Here is a 16,255-nt window from a genome sequence, read left to right as displayed (position 1 = left end):
AAAGTATTATGAAGATGAATTCTGGGTAGGCAGAGGTTTTTCCCTATCAGAAAACAGTTCCAGAATCGCATACCCTCACTGAGAGAGAAAGGAGAGAAATATGTTACTTCCAGAATTGTAAGAATTTAGTCCGATTTGCTTGAAAATGAGAGAAGCATGAAATTCTTGTTAAAGATGAATGTCAACAGCAACGCCATCTAAAGGCTCAGCTTCTCCTGCAATCTATCATGACAAACCTGGATCCATTCAGAGAAGACAATAAGACATCTAAGAATATTTTTGCAGTGAATATTGGCTGCTATATGGAAGCTTTGGCCCTCTTGGATAGTTGTCCCTAAGACAGACAAGTTCCAATTGGAAACCATAAGTGAGGCATTGACTAGTTGTTAGGCTCTTACTGCCCCGGATTTGGCTTGTAATGCAGACGCAGGTGTCCCATGGCGAATGAGAAACTGACCCAAAGAAGTCTACAAGTCTAGTGGCTGCATAGATTGAAATGAAAAGTGAAGCAATGCCTTGTTTTCATGGCATAGAACTCCTTTCTCCCTGTAACTCCTCTCTCCCCACTCCATATCCCCTCCATTCCATGCTACCCCAATTTCAGCTGCTTTAAGGAGAAAGATGTTTAGGGGCAGGGCTGAAGCCAGCTTGTCCTCAAGGGGAACTGAAGGTTATACACACATGTCTGAGTTTGCTAGGGAGGCAAGGGAATCAAATGTTTAAGGCTTTGTTGGATACGGGGCCCACCAGCCCATCTGGTCCTGCTTAGGAGAGGGGACATCCAAATTCAACTATGGGGTTTGGATGGAATTCACCATGGAAAGGGAAGCTAAAGTGGTGCTGTGAGTCAGTTTCTTTGGGAGAATTTAATGTACTATTTTTGCGGCTTCCACGCAGAATATATAATTGGTATTGTATGTCTGTACTAGGAATGTTCTTAAATACCATAAGGGATCTCCCAATTCAGAAGAGCCACAAATAGAGAGGTGTTAGTACCTTTAATGTGTCTCCCAAACCTAACGACCCCTTGAGCTAAATGACTGCGACTAATGATTTTGCCAATTGGATCCTCTGGCAAAGGGAGACAGCCTTCACTGAGAGGCACCCCTAAGGGGTTTGGAATTCTTTGTCTCTTAGATGCAGATACCAGGTACATGCTTTTGTAAATTACTGTATTCTTGTTAAAACTGAATGTCTGAGGCATAGAAGCCTTGTGGCTGGCCTAACGTCTCCATTTTGGGGTAAGTCAACTTGGACTCAATTGTGTTAAAAGGTGAAAAAGCCCAGCAAGCCTCAATTGTTAGATAGAAATGCTTATTCAAGAAGGTAGCTGGCCTGAACCCAGCAGCATCTCAGCTTTAGGTAAAAAGGAGGCACTCCATTGCCTGAACCACATCGCTGGCTCAGCAGGATGCCCAGTTCATAGCAGTTCCCATAAATGCCTAGGCCTGGCTCAATAATATTTTGGCTGGGCTGAAACCCAGTGATGTCCCCTTGACTGCTGCAGCTGTACATGTGAAGTGCCAGTCATGCAACATCAAAACTGAATGTGGCCACTTGGCTCAGTGGACAGAACTCAAGGCTGTTCTCATAGTCTTGGCCAATATTCCCCTTGATACATCTTGTTATAGTTCTACTGATTCTTGGGTGATTTCCATTGGCCTAGCTTTTTGGTTTGACACTTGGAAAACTACAGACTGGAAGAGTAATGTTATCCATCTTTGAGACCATAAATAGGGTAAACAAATTGTGGCTGTTGATTGAAGTTTCTGAGTTGCTCATTGGCCTTAGTGACTAACAATGGAGAGAAGACCATTCTCTGATGAGACTGATTGGAATCAAAGTCTGATCAAGCCTGTATCTCCTGGATGGCTACCATTGCTCCCTGGAGGCATCATTATACTGGCCATGGCAACACATCTGCCATCTTATACTGGGCACAAAATGAAAAGCCTCAAGTATCTCCAGCTGTAGATTATGTACCCCACAGATGATTGCAAGATATTTCAAAGATAAGGCTACCCTTGATTCCTTGGGAGATCTTCCTGGAGGAATAACTGACTTGTTATTGATGCACATTCTGTTTTCAATTAGTAATAATCGTGCTTCAGATAAACCTCATTGGCTATGATACTGCCACTGCACAAAGCTATTTATGCGCATTCTGTGAGGCAATTATTAACTCCAGGGAGAACAATATATGGTACAAATATAATCACATTGTTCTACATGGCTCAACTATAAATAATATTTAAAGAGGCATAGAAATGAGAACACCAAATATTGTGATGCAACTCTATTGTGAATATTGGGGAAGCAACACGCATAGGTGGGTGTGTTTTGTAATAGTGGAATAAGCTGTTGGGGAGCTAAATCTTCATCTTCCATGGTAGGAAGTCAGATATTGTTTAATAAAAAATTAAGAAATAGTATAAAATGCTATTTGAGAATAAGGAAGTATACACCATAAGAAAAAACGAAAACAGCTGAAAGTGATTGAGAGTGAGAATTGGGATGAACAGGGGGTGGAACCAGAGGCTGTGGGATATTCTTAAGCCTAGCTGAACTGTTTGACTTTTAAAACTATATGCCTACTATATTGGTCTGCTAAGGCTGCCATAATAAAACACCACAGCCTGGATGACTTAAACAGCAGAGATTTCTTTTCACAGTTCCGGAGATTAGAAGTCCAAGATCAGGCTGTCAGCAGGTTTGGTTTCTTCTGGGGCCTCTCTCCTTGGCTAGCAGATGGCCACCTTCTCTCTGAATCCTCACATGGTGTCTTCTTTGTGCACACACACCACTGGTGTCTCTGTATGTCCAAATTCCCTTTGTATAAGGGTATCAGTCAAATTGGATTAGGGCCCACACTAATGGCTTAATTTACCTTAATCTTATCTTGAAAGGATCATCTCCAAATACAGTTATATTCTGATGTACAGGGGGGTTAGGGTTACAATATATGAATTTGGAGGGGGATACAATTCAGTCCATGAAACATGCATTAATTAAAATAATAAAAAATCCCGTCTCAAAAACCTCCTTTAGATTTAAACCATGTAGAAGTCAATAATTATCTGGGGCATCAAACTCCACTGTCAGTCCCCATTGCAATATCATAGATCTTATTATACTTTGTTCATTATGTCAAGACTTAGAAACATTTAATTTTAGATTTATTTATTATGTTTCGGATAAGATAGCAGTAACCACAATATCTTGGGAGAGTGCTGCACCACTCTTTCCATCAGTTGTATCCACTTGATTCTGCAAAATGTCCTTTCCACCACCTGCTTTCTTGAGTTCCCATCAGCAGTTCTTCAAGCCTCTTACCCAGGTTTCCCCCCCCATTTTCTGTATTTTTTCTTCTCTTTTTGACTTATTACCTTATTTTTTTTCCACAAGAACCTAACCACAGAATTCTTGCCTGTTCTTGTAAAAGAAATTGGGTGTTTATGACAAGAGAAGGAAAAAAAAAAAAAAAAAAAGAAATCCACCTCTTCGGTCTGTAAATAGTGGCTTCTGTAATTCAAGCTGTGTTCTATAAGTCAAAACTAGCTCTGGTTAAATCCGCTGGGAGACATACATGAATCTGCCAACAACTAACTGTGATTCCAAATGAAGTTTTGTAAGCAGCGATATGAATCCTGCTTTATCACAATGCATTTGAGAAGATCCTGACAGAAATCCTGAACAAGATTAATGGGGAAATATGAAATGGGATTGAACTAAGAGAATTAATATATTGCCTGGTACCACTATCATTCTAAAATAGCAGAAAACATTGGAAGAGGCTATAAATATATACTGAAAAGAACTCAGTACTTGCAACATGATAGAAGAAGAAATGTTCAGAAGCATCAATTGTATTAAAGACAGCAGAAAGAGTAATAACCAAAAATACATTTTTTCAACATTTACACTCTACTCAGTCCTTGCAAATAATTTCCTTGCAAATATTACACATTCCCATAAGAAAATCAATTTTTATTATATACTTTTGTGACCATCTTCTTTTTCCAGATGGTTTCACTTTCTTAACTGTCATTATACTATTAGTATGTTAAGAAGATATTAAAATATACCACAAGGATAATTAAACTCCAATTCACCATACTTTGTTTTAATTAGTTACTTAATTACCAAAGCAAAACAAAATTTAAGTAAAATTACATGAACATATAGTTGAAGAAGCACATGAATAAATATGGTAAAAGGAAAATTTGGGTAGAAAAATCCATGCATTCCCTGGGCACCCTACCATTTTTCATACATTATGCTAAGTGTTACAGGCACATAAAGGTAATGAAAACAAGTTTCCCTCCTAAGACTTTGCAACCTACTTGGTGACACTGACCTGCATAAGCATAAACATTTATAGTGAGTGTTTAACTTCCTCTCGTATTTCCCCCCCTCACAATTCTGTTAAACCAAACTGAAAGAAAACAGAAAGGTCTTGGGTAAAAGAAACTTCACATCCTTTGACTCAAAGAGCCACTCTGATTTCCTCTGGGGTAGGCATTGGGCAGCACTCCTAGCTATATGCCTTCTGCCTGTCATTTAAACTTTATCTTGATTATTATTGTATACCAGTCATGAAATTATATTCTTTGTCAAGTTCCTCATTACTCTGAAGAAAGATGCTACAAGAATTAAAATAACCCTACGTCTACAAAGGCATAGCCTGGCTTAAAGCTAAGCATTTCAGTTCCATTTAGGCTTTAGGTATTAGCATCTCTTTGTAATGCAAATTGTTCTACAGCAAAAGGATCTTCCCGGTTCTGGGAACCTGCGTGGTGAGCGCAGCAGAGACTAGCTCATCTGCAATGTGCAGTAGTTCTGCTGCATTATGGGTACCTTGAAGCAGCAGTGAGATCAGCCTGACTCGGCTTAATATGATAAGTCATGGTTTGTGCCAGCCACTGGCCTAATGTGTTAAGTGTGTGTGGGTATTAAGAATTTTTTTAGCATAAATTTTACGGAAAAATTATGAACAAGAAATGAAATTTACAGAATTCAAATTATGAAGACTCTCTGATATAGGTTGGATATTTATCCCTGCCCAAATCTCATGTTCAATTATAATCCCTACTATTGGAGGTGGGGTCTTGTGGGAGGCGTTTGAGTCATGGGGGTGGATCCCTCTTGGCTGGGTGCTGTCTTTGCAGTACGTGTGGGTTCTCACATGATCTGGTGGTAGTGAAATGAGACATCTCCTCCCCCACCCTCTCTTTCTTGCTTCCGCTTCTGCCATGTGAGACACCTTCTCTCCCTTTGCCTTGCACCATGATTATAAGCTTCCTGAAGCCTCATCAGAAGCCAAGCAGATGCCAGGACTATGCTTCCTGTACAGCCTGTAGCACCGTGAGCCAATTAAACATCTTTTCTTTATACATCACCCAGTTTCAGTTATTTCTTTATAGCAATGCAAGAATGACCTAATACCCACCTCCCACAATTTCTTCAGAGGGAACAATATTGCCAAAAACAAACTGCTTCAATACAATTTTAACTAAATCATTCAGATTTTGATTTTCCTTTGATTTCTTATATTGTTGTTATTATTTTCTGAAACCATGTTCTAAAATACAACTTTTGACTTTTATTTCATAAAAGTTTAAGCTTTTATCTTACCATTTTATTGTGTTGAAACTGAATGAGCTCTCAGTTTTGGATGTCTAAATATTCAGTGAAATTTCATACTGAACAGAAGGTATAAGATTGAGGAACAGAGGTCAACAGTGCAGTAAATGGAGAATCAATTTAAACACAAAAACAATAACAAAAACTAATAAACGTTCAGGCCTCATATATCATCAGGGAAGTTTTCCCTCTTTCTTCTGTTCTTAACAGCCTGCTGATCAATTTTTGGCTTGGAAAATAGGACAAAGATTGCATATGGCATATGTAAATCAGGAAAAGCTACATTTCAGATTGTGTAGTCTAAGTAAAAATTTTAGTGACTTCGTCTGTGGTTCCTTGAAGGGCGTACATTTCTGACCCTGTCTCTAAAGATCTTAAAATTCAGTGAAATTGACAGATTGCTACAGACTGTGCATCCCCTACAAACAAAAATTAGAGATAAATGGAATAATAGTAAATAATTAGAGATCAACAGAAATAAACAGAAAAAAATAATTCTGACAACATAGATGGAAAACCTGATGGATTTGGAGAATTTGACTTGGCAGTTGAAGAATGAGGATTTTCATGCAGGAAAAATGGCAGAAAATTCATTTCATATGCAAGACTGAGATAATATTGCATATGAAAATTGCCCAGTGAGATGCCTGGCATGGGGGAGTCAGTCAATAAATATACATTTTTTCCCTATGACAAAAGATAAAGAGGGTCCATGCCTGGCATGTTTGAGGAAGGGTTATTTGAAGAGCATGGCTGGAGTGAACAGTGTGTGAAGGAAAGATGGAAAGAGACAACATGTCCCAATAGAAAAAGTTGTGCTTTGAATCCAGAAATGGTTTCCTATACCTACGAGTTATGTGATCTTACTCTCTAGCCCTGAGTTTCCGTATCTGTGAAAAGAGAATTATTTTTGTTTCCTAGGGATGTGGTAACAAAGTGCCACAGATTGGGTAGTTTAAAACGACATAAGACCGGGCGCGGTGGCTCAAGCCTGTAATCCCAGCACTTTGGGAGGCCCAGACGGGCGGATCACGAGGTCAGGAGATCGAGACCAGCCTGGCTAACATGGTGAAACCCCGTCTCTACTAAAAAAAATACAAAAAACTAGCCGGGCGTGGTGGCGGGTGCCTGTAGTCCCAGCTAGTCTGGAGGCTGAGGCAGGAGAATGGCGTGAACCCGGGAGGCGAAGCTTGCAGTGAGCTGAGATCGCACCACTGCACTCCAGCCTGGGCGACAGAGCGAGACTCCGTCTCAAAAAAAAAAAAAGAAAAAAAATAAATAAAACGACATAAATTTATTGTCTCACAATTCTAGGGGCTAGAATTATGAAGTCTGCTCCCTCTGGAGGGCCACGCTCCCTCTAAAGCCTGGAGAGGAATCTTGCCCTGCCTCTTTCTAGTTTCTGGTGGTTTACTGGCAATCTTAGTCATTTTTTTTGCTTGGAGCAGCATAACTTCAACCTCTGCCTTTGTAGTGACACAGTGTTCTTCCTGTGTATCTCCATCTTCACATAACCATCTTCTTATAAGGATACTAGTCACACTGGGTTAGGGGCCCACCCTGCTCCAGGATGGCTTCATCTTAACTAATTACATCTTAAATGACTCTACATCCAAATAAGTTCATGTTCTGAGGTAATGAGGGTGAGAATTTCAACATATCATTTTTTAGAGGGACACAATTCAATGCACATCAGAGATAGTAGTATCTATTTCATTGTGTTGCTGAGAGATTTAAATATAATAATGTATGATAATGTATGCATGTTATAAAGGAAAACTTTTCATGCAATTTTATCTACCCTTATCCCCTACTCAGGAGAGTTTCATGTGCCTGTCACCCCTCAGAGGGTACAGAAACTCTTTTGGTACACTGTCAATGATACCTAAGATTGTATTTTTCAGTAAGAAAGTATAATTTTCTGATTGCTTGTAAAGATGCAATTAATGAGAGTTAAAGTTAATTGAGTGCATGTTATGTGCTGAGTACTGTTATGAGTGATTTATGAGAATTAATTGTCACCAAAATAGACTCATGATCATTCTTAATTTGACAGACGAGGAAATGGAGGTACAGAGCTATTAACTGCCTTACACAAGGTCATACAAATAGTAAGAGTTAGAGCCAGGATCCAAAATCAGATAGTATGGTGTTAGACCACAGGTTCTCAAATTCTGCTCTGTATGTCTTTCAATCAGAGCATGCACATAAATAAGTAAAGAGCCATTTCCACTTTTCTACCCTTAGTTGCCCTAGTTCTTGAAATCATAAATGTTTCACCATGCCTCAAAGGACAAATTATATACTAAAATAAACTGACAGTGTCCAAACCCAAATGGCTGCTTTTTCGGTCCTTAATCCATGTATTTTAGAAAGTTAAAGAGAAAAATGTTTTCCATTGTCCTGATTTCCTTGTATAAAATGTGTGGTCATGAAATTTAACCTAATTAATGTAGCTTGACTTTGTTACACACACATAAAAAATTAAATTAAAAACAAGGGATTAGTTAGATTTTAAAACATATTACTTCTAAAATCCCATATCAAACTGCTAGCAATTTTCAGAGGCCTATATTAAATGGATGTCAGCATCATGGAGTAAAGGTCACTTATGTCTGGCTATTAGCTCAAGCCCTTCTGTGCCTGCCTTTTCTGTCCTGTTCCTTTGCCTCTGGTCATTTGGTTCCCATTATGCCCTCTCCAGTGCACAGGAAGGGAAGATGTCAGTATATGAAAGTTGTATTTGTCATGTAATTGCTCTAGGCAGGCATTTTATGCTCTAAGGTGACAAAAGCTTTATTTAGAGGATGTTTGTGAACATTCTGGGAATGCTATCCATCTGAATTATCTCTGTCACTACTATTGTATGTAATAAAATATTAATTGAATAGTTAGAGAAAAATAACATAGCAAGCAAGCAAGATGAAGATTCACTCTTTACCTGTGAGTATTAGTGGTTATAATGGATGGAATTACCACCAGCCAGACATGCAGGTTATTTTGCTGTGCCACTCTCTGAATGTAAAAACAAATGTAATAGTGAAGTAGCATTCATCTCTCCCCTGAGTAACAGACCTGCACTTCCAACACTGTGGGACTTTTGCATATCAGGGTGGCACAGGCAAATTCTAGCTCATTAGGCTGCAAACCAAACATCACTTTTTTCTAACCAACACTTGGGACTCAATTTATGCATTCTGGGGATCTCCTGTGCCAGTCTTCTCTTCTATACCTGAAATTTGCTATCTAATCCTTGAAAAATCTTTAGCTATTTTATTTTGGTCACTTTTTATGACCCTTACTGTATTTTTAGCAATGTTGATTCTCCTTTGTCTCTCTAATTCCACATTTATTTCCATTTATTTTTCTTCTTACACTACTTTCCTGAGCTCTATTCTAGAGCATTTGTATCTCTGCTCTGTGTTCTTGCTTTGTGTAGGTGCTTGCTTTAGTAAATTAAAATGATTGCCATATTTTCCACTGGATTTAATTTTTGGTGCATGTTCTTTGACTGTTTTTCATTGTGCTTACAGATTTCTGTGTTGTAATAATATGGTTCGTCACTTACACTGACCTTCACTACTAGAAATATCTTTCTTCTGTTAATATGTAACATTAATTAGAAGGCACAGGTAGGCAAGTAATACTCTATAAATATAACCTACTAATGATATTCTGTAATGTATTCAAAATATAAATCTCACAATAATCCACTGAATTTACAGAAAATATTTGTAATTATTTTGAAGTGGAATTTATCCTATCATTTATAACCATCACTATGAGATTTACTGAAAATTTAAAGTGTCCTCTTTACATGACAATGGTTGGAAATGTATGATACACCTGACACATCTTGCTCTAGTTGTAAGGAATGAATAGAAAAAAAAGAAAATTTAAAAACTATTACTTTGGCCACAACACTGAGCTAGTTTTCAGATTTATTACTATAAAGCACCCAAATGTTGTATCAATGCTATATGAATGCAGATGTGTAAACACCATGATAACATAAGTTTTTTCACTGCTCTATGACTTGTGCCTAGAATAGCCATGGTACATACTAGATATTCAAAAGCTCTTAATTCCTCTTCCAGGTTATCCTGTAACTAGAATGTTGCTTTTATGATAATTCACTACTATTTCACTGAGTAAGTTTGAGAAAAATGATGATTTACCAACATTTCATTTAATCTCTATGGCATGCTAACAAGATAGATACTATTAATATTTCCCCATTAAAGATGAGGAAATTGCAACTTTGAGAGGATAAGCAACTTGCCTAACACAACAAAGCTAGTAAGTGAAGAGGCTGGAATTCAAACCCCAGCAGTTGGATTTCAGAATCTGCGTTAGTTTGTTTTTAAAGAGACAGGGTCTCACTCTGTTACCCAGGCTGAAGTATAGTAGCACAATCATAGCTCACTGCAGGCTTGAAATCCTGGGCTCAAACACTCTTCCCTTCTCAGCCTTCCTTCTGAGTATCTAGGACTATGGGAGTGCACCACCATCCAGACTAATTTTTTATTTTTATTTTTTGTAGACATGGGTTCTCACTAAGTTGCCCAACCTGGTCTCAATTTCCTGGCCTCAAGTGATTCTCCTGCCTTGGCCTCCCAATGTGCAGGGATTATAGGTGTGAGCCACTGCACCGAGTCAGAGCCTGAGTTTATAACCACTCTACTCTGCTACTGATGGAAATAATCTATTATGATACGTAAGACACTATGAGACATCATGTTTTAGGCCATTCTTGCATAGCTATAAAGAAATATTTGAGACTGGGTAATTTATAAGAAAAGAGGTTTAATTGGTTCATGGTTCTGCAGGCTGTACAGAAAGCATGTGCTTCTGGGGAAGCCTCTAGAAGGTTACAATCATGGCAGAAGGTGAAGCAGGAGTTTGCACATCACATGGTGAAAGCAGGAGTAAGAGACCAAGGGGTGAGGTGGTACACACTTTTAAACAAACAGACCTCATGAGAACTCACTCACCATCATGAGAACAGTACCAAGAGAGATGGTGGTAAACCATTTATGAGAAATCTACCCCCGTGATCCAATTATCTCCGACGAGGCCCTACCTCCAACAGTGGGGACTACATTTCACTATGAGATTTGGGTGAGGATGCATACCCAAACACTATCACAACACACCTGTATTAATACTATTTTTAAATACAAACAACTTTACAGGATAGGTAATATTTTCCTGAGGAGAAGGCCAATGCACAGACAAGTGAAGTGCCTAGCCCAAGGTCGACAGACCTAGGACGTGTGGGCAGAGACCTTGGGAATAGGAAATCCAAAGCCCATATGTTCTTATTATACTGTGCTGCCTCTTGTTACATCATGCTCTCTCACACGCATGCAGAGTGTGAGTTTGGGGTCAAAAGCATGGTAAGCATTAAAGGAGGGGTGCTAGGCAGTAAGGAAGAGTTGTGCTTAATTAAATTCATTCCTAGAAATGTGTAGCCTTATTGTGTGAATAAATGGATAAATACCTTGACATACTATTAAACTAAATCATATGAAATGTCTGTGAGATTTCTTAAGATGGTAAGACCTTAAAATTATACATTTGTTGAAGCTATCTTGATTTCCTAAAATATTTATTGAGAACTTAAATATAGCAGACTTTATTTCCAAACTCTGTTAATGCTTTAGAAGTGAGAAAGAAGAAATCTTCTTAGGACTCATCCACTTTTTTTTTTTTTTGGTCGTTTTTCATTCATATAAACCCCTTAAACATACTTGGCAGTGTATTTAAAAGTTTCACACTCAGCTTTCAGCAGTAACAGCTGGAGCGACGTCAACAGCAGATGGACTAGGCAGCAGAAAAGACTCAGAGAGCTCTCAGAATTGAAGGTGACCCGACACATGAGGGCATTCAGGTGTCAGGTGAGACAACAGATGAAAAGTAGGAAGAATAGCAGGGCTCTGGGAAAGGAAGCATTCCCATCTACCTTTCCATTAGATAAAAGAGTCTTAACTATCAACACTTCTTTTGCACCTAACACTATTTCTCAGTCCCTTTTCCTAAACCAAGTAAAGGATTTGTTTTGGGGAACAGCAAATTTGTGCTCCAAATGGATGAATGTACTTCCAGAACTGATCTTCAATTGCATGGGTCTATTAGACAAGAATCTTTGATTCGTCATATTGGTTCAAGCAAAAAGAGAATGTATTGATTCATGTAACTGGAGATGTCAGGTAGGAAGGCTGGTTTTAGGTATTGTTTGGTTTAGAGCCTTAAATCCTGTTGTCAGGACTCTGTCTCTCTATCTCTCAGTAAGCAAAAAGGGCTAGTGGTAGCCCTCGACTCAACTTATCTGCATTTCCACTCTAGCAAAGCAACAGTCTTTTCTTATGGCTGGCAGATAAGTCCATGGATAGACCCTGACTGGCCAAGCTTGGGTCACATGCCCAACTCTGAACCAATCACTATGGCTGGGAAGGGGATATTGTAGTCTGTCCAACTCTGGGCCATATGTTCACCTCTGTGATTACAGGAAAACGAGATCTACCCCATTTTTTGTGAGGATTCTCCATGAACTAATTGGGAGAGATTCCCTATAATGAAAGGAATAAGGGAATGGGCTATACAGGAATGTAAGACAATAGATGCTCATACTAATTGCTATGCATTTATTTCTGTATATATTTCATGTTCTTAAGAGCCTGAGGTTGAAAAATGTAGCCAATTATTTTTTTTCCTTTGTGTATATACTTAAAATGGTAATAATGGGTAATATTAGTTATTTGCCTACTATCTGTCACTCTACTACGCATTTTATATACGTTTTCTCATTTAAATCCTACAATTGCTTTACCATTATTACCATTTTACAAATCAAAGGACTGAAATTCAGAGAGATTAACTTGCTCAAGCCTACACACAAAGGAACATTTGCTGCAGAATACCTTATCTTATGTAGTAGTAGTTGCCATATCATTTTAATTTCTGCACAGGCTCATACACAGGACACTGTCATTAATATTTTGAGTGTGAATCAATAGTAATACCAACAATAATGTGTAGTAGGGGTACTAATAATAGTATATTAATAGGTAATAATAGTATATTAGAGGTAATAATAGTATATTAATTACTAGCATTTATTTGTCACTATATACCAGATATTAATGTACAGTTTCCCCCATAGCAGCCACAGTGATTTTCAAAAGTTTAAATCAGATCATGCCATCCCTTTAAAAATCTTCATGACTTACTTTGCACTTAAAATGAAACCTGAACTATTCACCATGTGCTAAAGGCCTTGATTCTCTCACTGACCTCAACTCACATTCCTCCTTCCTTGCTCATTTTGCAACACATCAAGTTCTTTTTTGGTTTAGCACATTTGCACTTGCTGTTTCATCCCCTGGAACGTTTTTGCCTTTTGGTTGTTGTTGCTGCTATTGTTGTTCTTTGCAGGACTGATTCGCTCTTATATTCTGATCTCAGCAGAAATATCACCTGAAAGGCAGGCTTTCCAGGACCACCTATTAAAGCAACCGCCCACTCTCTCTCATGACACAGAGTTTGTCTCTCTCATGTCCTCTTATTTATTTTTTTCATGCTGTTACGATCTGTCATTGCCTATCTTGTTTTGTTCATGTGTCCTCAGCACTTTGAGCACAGAGCCAAGCACATATCAGGCACTCAGCACTCTCGGGGGAGAGAAGAACACTATTGGAATCCTATTTTATACCAATAAGAAAATGAGGGGTTAGATGAGTTTTGGTAAAATGTCCAAATGTTGCATACCTGGTAAGTGGCAGAGCCCTTATTCAAAGCCTTATTTCTTGACTCCAGAACCTATCCACTTATCATCCTTATTGGTTAGGGGCTTTCCTAGAGCCTAGTTAGAACTGGAACTAAGCAATGCAATAGTGTCCCAACACCATGTTTCTCCAGGGGAAAATATTGATTGCTTATCCACTTAAAGAGTCATTTATAAAGTACAAGCAGGGTTGTCTCTGTATCAATCTCCTCCTTGAAATTTTCTTTACATGAATTTTATTACCACTGTTGATTCCTGAAAACATTTCAAACTCTACATAGCATTGCTAAATATGAAACAAATTAATGGATGAAATCTTCCTTATTAATAATCTTCAGTTATTCCATTGTCTGAATAGGAATAGATGAGATGTAGTTTCATGATTCCTCTTCCTTCCCCCGTTTCCCTCTACCCTTATAAAAAATGGCATGTCTCACTCCTCAGGATCACTGTGATATGTATTTCCCAGCCTAGATGAGGAGACAAGGTAGTCATTCCTAATTCCCTTCCCTTCCCTTCCCTTCCCTTCCCTTCCCTTCCCTTCCCTTCCCTTCCCTTCCCTTCCCCTCCCCTCCCCCTCCCCCCCTCTTCCTCTCTCTTCCCCTCCCTCCCCTTCCCCTTTCCCTTTCCCCTTCCCCTTCCCCTTTCCCTTTCCCTTCCCTTTTTTTCTTCTTTTTTTGAGACGGAGTCTCACTCTATCGCCCAGGCTGGAGTGCAGTGGTGCGATCTCGGCTCACTGCAAGCTCCGCCTCCCGGGTTCACTCCATTCTCCTGCCTCAGCCTCCAGAGTAGCTGGGACTACAGGTGCCCGCCACCATGCCCGGCTAATTTTTTGTATTTTTAGTTGGGACGGGGTTTCACGGTGTTAGCCAGGATGGTCTCCATCTCCTGAACTCATGATCCGTCCGCCTCGGCCTCCCAAAGTGCTGGGATTACAGGCGCGAGCCACTGTGCCCGGCCAATTTCTTTCTTGAAGTAAGAATCAAAGCCCTTTTTCATAATCTTCTCTTCCAAACTCTATAAAAATATCTGTTTATGAGCAGAATGATTTAGCAAGAAGGGTACGAATCAGAAGCCCAGAGTTCTAATTTGGGTTACAATATTAACTATTTGTAGTTAATATTGTACTTTCCCTGTGGGGAAGTAAAGGGGAAAGAGGGACATTGTATTCCCATCCTGCTAGTCACTTGATATTCATATTCTTTTTTAATGCCCTCCAAGACCCAATTAAGTCACTACTATTACTATTTCAAAGATAAAAAGTTAGGTTCATAAAAGTTACATCAATTTCCTAAAAAGACAAGGATGGTAGTAGTTAACAGAGAAGGGACTCAAATCAAGGGTGGCTGAGTCCCAAGCCCTCACATGGACCACTATGATATCACACTAGAAGATGGACCCAGGTAGTGGAATAATATTTTTCATTGCCAACTATTTGCAACACATCCACCAAACCTGGTTTATCCATAAATTCACATCAAATAAAGCCGAAGGAACCCTTATATGTTACACTGTGAAGGGTGGAGACACACAGGTAGAAACTGAGAGGGGATTCCACCAGCAAGTGGCAATCATGTGGAGAAAATAAAGGAATACTGGCTCCCTGAAGGAACTCAAAGGTATTTGTGAAATAAAGGAATATGTTCTAACTAAACAGAGCTCATCCTTGGCAAGATGTGAGGTATTGAAAATTTGCTTTATTTTCTTTTCTCCTGCTTGCACTCTCCCAGCCTTCTAGTCACCCGCCCTGAGTGCAGTAATGGAGCATCTTACTCTAAAATCACAGTCTGCAGATTCCCTTCCTAAAAAGCATGGGGGAGAGAGGGGGAGGTGAAGCTCAGGGGTAAGAACAGAACAAATGGGTATCACAAGGGTATTGGTCTCTGTGAATTCGAGCTCAGAGAAAGCACTTAATAGGGAAAGTGAGTGCAAACCCTGAATGTCATTTACCTGCTTCGTCATGGCCTAGTTTTGTAATGTGGTCTCAGTTTAAGGTTGCCAGGTATAGCAGGTAAAAATACAGGATGCTCAGGTGTATTTGAATTTCAGATACACATCAAATATTTTTTAATATGTCCCATGCAACATTTGTAACACACTTTTCCAAAAAAAAAAAAGCTGCATTTTTTATCTGAAATTTAAATTTAACTGGGTGTCTTGTATTTTGTCAGGCAGCCCAACCCCAGTCTCATTTTTTTCAAAACAAGAAAACATATGGACAATGCCACTCTCTTCTTCATGGGGGGGCATTAAAATCCTCAGACTGAGCAATTCCAGTTACCCCTTTGTTCACTAACAGGATGGGGCTTTGAGGCTGCTACCACCAGAGGCTGCCTCTGGGGATGTGACATTTGGGACTTGGCAGGCCAAAAGCATGTGTGAGATGGGGTGAGAGAAAAAGGAACTAAAGAGATGGATAAGAGGTCTCTCTCTCTGCCTCTGCCTGCCAGATAAGTTGCAATAAGAATTTTCATTTGTATCTCTTCTATCGTCTAAGACTGGTGAAGGAAATCTGAAAGTCACAATGTGTTTGTAATACATTTTCCTTACCCTCGATTCTCAGTTGTGCTGCTGTGTTCCCCGCAGCCCTCTTGACAGCTGATCCTTGGCTTTCTTTCTCATCTTACTACATAAAGAATGACTGCATGGTTAATTTTATAATTGAGGGAAGGGGAATTGTGCTCTGGTAAAAATGCAACTCATCGCTCCCAAATAATTCAACCCTCTCCCTCCACTCATCTTGCATATAAATTTGCTAAAAATTGGGGCACTACAATCAGGATTGCATACACGCTAGACAGCTTGAGAAATGCTTACCATAAAAAA

General features: G+C 39.2%; 1 protein-coding gene and 1 non-coding gene across 6 annotated transcripts in view; both read right to left on the bottom strand.

Annotated features, from left to right (window-relative positions):
• The window catches only part of GRIA4 (glutamate ionotropic receptor AMPA type subunit 4), a 375,959-nt gene that overhangs the window by 159,408 nt on the left and 200,296 nt on the right, over positions 1-16,255 (bottom strand). The window lies entirely within an intron of this gene.
• Positions 2,015-2,151, bottom strand: LOC119626668 (U4 spliceosomal RNA). The gene has a single exon (XR_012088731.1). It is a non-coding gene; the product is annotated as a U4 spliceosomal RNA (small nuclear RNA).

Source organism: Chlorocebus sabaeus, chromosome 1 (assembly GCF_047675955.1).
Source record: "Chlorocebus sabaeus isolate Y175 chromosome 1, mChlSab1.0.hap1, whole genome shotgun sequence".
NCBI classification, from domain to species: domain Eukaryota; kingdom Metazoa; phylum Chordata; class Mammalia; order Primates; family Cercopithecidae; genus Chlorocebus; species Chlorocebus sabaeus.
Note: the sequence above shows the minus strand (reverse complement) of the source record. Positions and strands in the feature narration are given on the sequence as shown.